Source organism: Cynocephalus volans, chromosome 7, assembly GCF_027409185.1.
Source record: "Cynocephalus volans isolate mCynVol1 chromosome 7, mCynVol1.pri, whole genome shotgun sequence".
Lineage (NCBI taxonomy): Eukaryota > Metazoa > Chordata > Mammalia > Dermoptera > Cynocephalidae > Cynocephalus > Cynocephalus volans.
In genome coordinates, this window is record NC_084466.1 from 153,565,756 (window position 1) to 153,574,093 (window position 8,338).

An 8,338-nucleotide genomic window follows, 5' to 3' on the forward strand; every position below is an offset into this window, starting at 1 on the left:
CATTTTCTTCATTGTTTTTCCCGTTGGTTTTTTTTTTTTTTTTTTTTTTTAAGTGGAAAAAAACAAAGAGAATTCCAAAGGAAGAGAAGGCAGAGATCTATATCAGGGCATCCAGGTTCCAGGTCCAGCTACTCTCAAACTGCTGCAGAGTCCTGGCCAAGTCATTGGCCTACCTGGCCTCAGTTCATCAGCTCCCTGAGGGGCTGGATGAGAGGGCCTCCAGGCCCCTCCTACATGAGTTCATAGGCTTGGTTCAGAAAAGCCATGCGTGCCTTCACTGTTACTGGCTGTGGGACCTTGGGCAGGTCTCTTATCCTCTCAGGCAGGGAGGTAAAGTAAAAGTTCTTTGAGAGGTATATATATATATATATATATGCATATATATATATAACCCACACATTCATTAGGCAACTGCTGATCCAGACACCAGAGTCACAAAGATGAGTTGATACAACCCCCTCCCCCTCAAAGGACTCAGAGGCTCAGAGGGCAGGCTCCAGCAGTGGGAGGCTGGGAGTCTGGTGCTTTTCCCCGTCAGAACAAGTTTCAGAGGATATGGAGTTGGGTGCAAAGACATTGAGCTCTATTTTGAATCCCCGGCATTGGCACAAACCCCAAACACAGGAAATGTCATGGTCTTATCCAATTCTCTGGTGCCTTCCACTTGAGTGTGGAATCAGGATTGCTTTTACATTGATCCTAAAAGAGAGGTCCTAGAGAGTTTGCAGGAGGGGACATTGTTTAATCCACTCAAAATCTACATCCCAATGAGAATGAGGACCAAGAGCAGGTGTGGTCTCCTAGAAAATGACTCCGATTGATTTTCTGTTCTTGCCAAAATGGGGATAAGATATTTCCTAATGAAGTTACAAATGCAAAAATCTGAACAGCAACAAAATTATGAGAATAGCATTCTACACCATGGGAATGTAGAAACTTGTTTGAGTCTTGTTTAGCTTTTCAGAAAATGGCTTGAATTTGGAGCATAGTAAATACTCAACCTGTGAATTCCATGTGTCCAGATTCTTCGTACTCAAGATGTGGTCCACAGCCCGGAGCTTGTTAGACGTACAAAATCTCAGGCCCATCCCAGATCTACCAAATCAGAATCTGCATTTGGACAAGATCCCAAGACGGTTTGTACTAGGTTTTAGTTATCAGGGTCCTGGTTGACTGAGGTAGGAATCCTTACATGACTCAGCCAGGACTTTGAGACTTTGGGAGAACTAGTGATCAGTGATTTCCTAATTGATTACTCTTTGGCAGTTAGTGAGAAGCATTGGTCATAACACTTTTGGACTCAGCCACTAGGCATCCCAGGAGCTCAAGGAAAAACTGAGCGGTGGTAAAGAGACGACACTGGGAGCCGACCCAGCCACAGAGCTGGCCACAGAGGGACACTCTACCATGTATGAAGGGTCACGGCAAGCTCTGTCTTGGTTTGGGCTGGCATTGGTTCTTGGGTTGAGCTTTCAGTCCCTGGGAGAAGACCTAGTGCAGGTCTGGCTATGATACATGGAAACATCTTCCTTTTTCAGCCATCGTTACTTCAAATCCCTACGCACCAGCCACATGAAGACCCAAAGGGCACCAAAGCAGTCAGGAGGAGGGAGCCCATGTCATCTCATCTTCTAAGATCAGACCCCATGAAGCCAAATGTCATCAACTGCAACCAAGAGGAAGCCCAGATAAGACTGGAATACAGACTCCTCTCCGAGACGTAATCTCCCCTTCCCTGGTCTTTGTTGGGCAAAGACTGATGCCCCTTCTTCCTCCTCTTGCCCCTGCAAATTGACTAGAGGACATGCCCCTTACATGGCCAAAAAACTCCCAAATAGGAAACACACTTAAGGCTGCAGAGGTCATCAGCCATTCGATCCATGCATACCTATTGAATGATGAAAATGACAGTGGGGACACAGGTTGCTGCATTTGCTCCATGCATCGTCTCCTATTGTTCCTAGTGGCCTCTTAAAATTTGAGGGTGGAGTATTGAGTCTAAACCCTATCACTCCTCCCCTCAGATTACTGCCAAAAAACAACACATTTGAGGATCCATTGGCAAGGATGCTCGTTGCCAAATGAGAAATGAAGTATTTATCTTCTCTACAGCTGGGCAAACACCCAATAGCCCCTGGAGAAAGCTTCTTGGGAAAGACAAGCTACTGTGTGGGATTGAGGCCTGGAATAGGATTCCTACAGTGCACTCCCTCAAGTCTGGAGTGGCTGAGGCAGTGGAACGGATGCTGAGTCCACTCACTCGCCCAGGCCCAGGACAAGGGTGGCTGGCTAGTCAACCCACCTGGCTGCAGGTGGTGAGACAGTGGCTATGACCATGCACCGCCCTTCAAGAGAGTGACTGGGCCTGCCAGCAAATGGGGTGAAAAAAGACCAGGCTCTTCCAACCAGATCAGCTTCTCCCCTTGTGGGGAAGAGGTGGATGTGGATGAGTAGAGAGGCCACCTTTGTGTCCCCACCTCTACGGGGCAGGTCTGAGACATGTCAGGGTAACAGAGCCCTGGGAGGTGGTGCCTATTGTAGATTGGATGCCCCCCTCCCAACCTCATTGAGTTTAAATCCCCACTGTAACTGTTGAGTGTGGGAAATCCTATTATCGTAATTGAAAAGTGGGGCCTTGAAGAGGTGATTAGAACATAGGTCCATGTCCTAGTGAATGGATTAATAACGGTGATCAGGGGCATGGTTCTGAGGGCTTTAAAAGGAGTACATGAAGAACTGTCTCTCACTCTACTCTGCCATTTTCTGACATGTCAGACCCCTGGGTCACTGTCACCACCACCAAGATTCTCACCAGATATGTTCCCTGGACTTTGGACTTCTCAGCCTCCAAAACCGTGAGCAATAAATTTAATTTTGTTTTGTTTTTGTCTTTGTTTTTTTTTTTTTTTACAAATTACCCAGTTCTGTGTATTTTGTTATAAGCAACACAAATGGACTAATACAGTGCCCAGCCCTGTACTAAGCAGGGGGCACCCCTAATGAGCAAGACAGTCCTGCCCTCAACTCCTAGAACCAGAAGTAAGTACACCAGGTAAAGGCAGTTCAGACTGGTGAGGACCTTAATTTTGCAAAAGACCCTGAACCGTCAGGCCAGCAGAAAGGGCACCCTCCTCTTTGCCCCCACCCTGCTGCAGAACATGCCAGGGCCTCCTCTGACTCCAATGCCTTCTGAGATGATGCTTGTCCCCGTCTGAGATGTCCCTCTCCTCACAGCTTCTAGACTGATGATGAAGGCCAAGCCTCAGAGGCTCAACTGGGGAAGTGCCGGCCTACTCAGGGGAAGAGGCCTGTCTCACCGTGGTGCTGTAGGACCTAGTGACATGAACCAGCATGAACAGGGGGAACAGCTCTGGGGACAGATCATGAGGGGGCTGGGCCAGGAGGGTGAAGTGTAATGCTGGATAAGGTAGAGTTTGTCAATATGGGGCACCCTCCCATGACTCAGGACTTAACACCCTGGCAAGGAAACCCAGAGACCGTCCTAATAAGCTGCTTGAGGCTTGGGAAAGGAGATATGTGGGAAGCAGCTTGGCAGTGTGTTCAGGAATAGTTTGGAAGATTTGCAGAGGACTGGATTAATTATGTAAGACAAGAGAACCCACCAGCTGATAATCCCTTCCTAAAGCAATAAGGAATTTGCTAGTGAGAGAAGCATGTCATTACTGGGAGGGTTAGTAGTGGCAGCCCACCCCCCCCCACAGGCCAGGGTTGCTGCTATGGAACTGGGCTCACGGTTGTCTATAGGAATGGTTGGATTCTGGAACCACAGGGGCTAGGTGGCAGCAATAGCCATCAGAAGTAGGATGGACATAATAACACAACAGGCAACAAGAACAGAGTGGCCAACAGGAGGCCTTGACCCACAGGGAATTTGTAGGGATGGCAAACAGACCCCTACATTCCTAGAGACATGACAGATGGGCGGCCAACGAGGGTAGTGCTCAGATTCTAAAACCAAACAGATCAAGAGCAGGTGAGTAGAAGGCTGCTGTCAGCCACTACAATGCAGACTCGTGTCTCTCACCTGGCCTCCGGACCTGAGCCAGCTCTCAGAGCCAGGACCTGTTGACTGCAGAGGAGTCCCGGTGTCTGCAGCAGGTAATAACAGTGCTCCAACCATACCCCTCACCCTTGCCACTTTGGTGCATGCCAGCCAACTCCAACTGCATTTCATTCCCCCAGGGCTTTCTCTGGTCACCAGAGACTGATTTATTTTTGTCTACTCCATATGTCCAGAGCACCAGGGAATTATCACATGCAGAAGGGATGGGAAATAAATCCCACAAAGATTCAAGAATGTGGCATATCAGGGAAGTTGCCAATTCAAGGACAAGTTGTTATACCTTGCAAGAAGAAAGAGGTGCAGTGCCTGATAAGCCTTCATAGAATCTGGAGACAGCACATCCCAGATCTGGAAAGCCTGCTCTAGCCCATTTACTGGGTGAGGTAAAAGGCTGCCAATTTCAAGTGGGACCCAGAGCAAGAGAGAATGACTGATTGCTTCACTTTCCTTCTCCCCTTCCCACTCTACAGTATCTTCTGGAATTGCCTCTCGTATTAGCGACATGCACTCAAATGCTTGTCTCGGGCCTGCTCCTGGAGGCCGAAACCCAGGCATGCAAACCCAGGGCCTCTTCCAGGGCAGCTCGAGCAGGAAGGCCACACACAACAACCAGCCAGTGTGGATTGTCCCTTGGGTCTCTCTCAGCCTCAAGAGCCTGCGCATCCCTGTGCAAATGTGTATGTGACAGAGATACTCTGCAGGGAGACTTTACTGACCCTTCTAAGACTCTCAGGAGATGGAGATGTTCCCAGACTCCCACATGCCTCAGGACTGTGTTGCTGCTTCTAACCTCAGGTCAAGGACCTGACGACCCAACAACTTCCTTTAGTCACCAGACAGCAGTGGGACAGTGAAGAGCACCTCCATACAGTGGGGGAGGGGTCGTTGGGGCTGAAGGAAGGATGCTAATACCTAGGTGGGAGAACATTCTGGAAGAGCAGGAGTGGCTGGATTCTGCCTGTTGGAGAACGCTTCAGGAGGGGTGGTGAGAAGGCATATCTGCCCTTGCTCGTGCTCTGTGAGAGTGAAGGCCCCATCACAAGTGGCAAGAACTCATTGCCAGGAACTGGGTCCTGGTATTAGTCGAGGCTCCCCAGAGAAACAGAACCAACAGGAGATACATACTCATGGATGGCTCACGTGATTCTGGAAGCCGAGAAGTCCCACGCTCTGCCTGCTGTCTACAAGTTGGAGACCTAGGAAAGCCAGTGGTGTAGTTCCATCTGAGTGCAAAGTCCTGAGAGCAGGGGAGCCGATGGTGTAGACCCCAGTCCGTGGGCAGGAGAAGGTGAGAGGGGACGCCCCAGCTTGAGCAGTCAGACAGGAAAAGAGCTGCTTTCTTCCTCTCTCTGTCTTTTTGTTCTATTCAGTTCTTCAACGGATTGGAAAATGCCCACCCACTGGGGAGGGCAGTCTACTTCACTGAGTCCCCTGATTCCAGTGCTAATCTCATCCAGAAACACCCTCAGACACACACCCAGAAATAACATTTAGCCAAATACGTGGGCATCCCATGACCCAGACAGATTGACACATAAAATTAACCATCACGGGCCTGAAGGCACAGAACATCTGACCTGTGAAATTCCCAGTGATATGGGAGACCAGGCCTCATTTCACAGGGGGAGAAACTGAGGACTGGCAAAAGGGGGACCTGACCCCAGGGGTCCTGACCCACTGGCCAGCACCAGCTGGTCGCACCTGCCTGGCCATTTATTCCAGAGTGAATGTAGAATGACAGCAGTTCTGGTCTGTGGCCCTGGAGACTGACTTCCCTTCCTGGAGCCTGAGTCCCCTCATCTTCAGTGTAATAATAAGAGCTCCTCTCTCACAGAGTTGTAGCGAGGATTAACACGTGAGCTTGTCCGTGAAAAGACCTCTGCACAGTGCCTCACGTGTAGGAAGTGCTCCAATAAGTGTTACACGTTATTTGAAGATTGATGTAAAATGCCAGAGAGGACTTCGGAAATACTAGCAGGAACCAGGCTTTTAATTTATAAGCCTTTCAAACCCACCAATATAGTTGGTCTCCTCCCCCTACAAATTCCATACAATTTTCTGAAATTTTCACGATTGATGGTACCATTGGTCAAAGCATCAACTAAGGCAGCCATTAAAACCCAGCCAGTGCCATCTGTTCCATCCGGTGTGGAGAGCCTGTAGCAAGATCATGTGATTTGTTGGCAAAGGCCCTGGAGGGTCCATAAAGCAGGGGAGGCTGGGCAGAAAGGTCTGTTTAATTCTCACCTTCCACGTGGTTGTTATTCAACTCACCCCCCCCCCTCTAATCCAGGAGTAAATCACAAGCTGCCGGGATCCGCTTCCGTGCATCTGGAGACCCATAGATCAGCGGCTACCACCCTGCATCCGGCCTCAGCGCGGTCCCACAGTAATTCACGCCGGGAACCAGCAGGCCAGCCTGATTTGTCCTGAGGTTGTTCCTCGGCAGCAATCCATCCCCTCCTGCTTCCCAAACACCTTGAGATCTGTCTCCATTAAAGTCTGAGAAGAGTGACCCCCAGACTGAGGTTCATGTTCATTAGCTGCTGAGACCAGCTGGAGGTGAGCTGGGAGCTGTGGGATGAGACTGATGGGCGGCTGTGAAATTAATGAATTTTTCTTCCTTAACCTCCTGAGCCTGCATAATCTACCTCTGCCTGTAAACAGTCAGGAGCCCAAAGGAAACGTTATTGCAGTAAACTCCCAGGGTGTCCTAGTTAATGAAGTATCATGAGATCTGCATGTTATCTGGAAGAACATATTTTTCAAATACTCTTAAAAATAAAGCCACACAGAACAGGACTGTATCACTCCAGAGAAATCAGGAGGCTAAGCTGTACCTCTCAGGGACTCTGCAGTGAAATAGATACTGGAGAAGGTCTGGGGAGGTCTAACGTCTCGACCCCGACCCCATCCTCTGCCGGGTTCTTGACTCCGCCACAGGAAAAAAATTCAAGAGCAAAGTTGGAGTAGAAAGCAAAAACAGGTTTAAAGCAAAGAGAAAAGAATACACACTTCACAGACGAAGCGCGGGCTGGCAGGAGAGTGAGCTTCTTTCCTGGCTTCCACCTTTTAGAGTTGGCCACCTAACGTTTTCACGTTGCCCGTGAATATCTAACTAAGGGGGTGGTTCCTGGTTATGCAACTCTTAGTAACTCTCCATATGTGCATGCAGGACCACTGACACGGATCTAGTGTGCCTCCTGTGGTCTCAGTCTCCCTTTGTTGATGCTGAAAATAGGTGTAACGTGTGACAGTAGCTCAGGGCCCAGAGGAGGGGCCTGAGACTCCCGGGAGTGGTTTGAGACCCAGCCTCGGGGAAATTTAGTATCTTATATCTCAAAATCATAGATTGACTCAGGGTGGAGCACGAGTAGGATTATCCAAGACTTCTGACGGATAGGACTGAGGGTAATACAGTGCCACTCTGGCCGAACACACTCTCCAGTTGTCTTGTAACTGGTGGGCATAGCTGCTTCCCCAGGCAGCACAAAGCCCCTAGTCAGAAGAGAGTTGAGGGGGGTCTCAGAACGTCCCCCACGCTCGAGTCTTCAGTGGGAGATTTGTCCACGAGGGCAACATCAACCAGGCCAGCAAAGGCCAACAGAGGAACAAGAAAGAAACTCATTTGCGAAGGCCCAATTTGCACCATGAGATATTAATCCTCCCCCTTTTCAAATTCATTCCTTACCTGGCTTAGCTAATAAGATAAAGTGTTTTCTTCCTTAGGCACTTACTCTGTGTCAGACACTGGGGTAAGCGTTTTGCATACAACTGCCCGTGGCAGACCCTGCAGATTTGCTGCCTGAAAGCATCCACAGCTGCCTTCCCCTTGCCTCCCTCTGCTGAAGAGTCCAGAAATCTAAAATAGTCTGTATTCCAGACCCCATTGAAGTCAGGGGTGATTGGCCACCATGACTCTCGCCAACAGGACATAGGCCAGACCCCTCTTCCTGAACACAGAGCTCCTTATTCTCCTTCTGACTGGAAAATGGACCAGAGGCTGGAGCTAGAGCAGCCACCCTGAGGCCATGAGGCAGAAAACATGAGGACAGAGCAAACATGCTAAGAACGGGAAAAGAAAAAGATAGGCGTCTGGGCCCCTGTTGGGAAGATCTGTTGAGCCATTGTGAGTTTTAAAAAATGAATCCCCCCTCCCTCCCACAACCAGGCTCACTGCACCAGCGCCTAGGGCTCGCCTGGGAACCCGAGGCATGGAGAAGGGGACCAGAACCCCCCACAACCAGGCACACC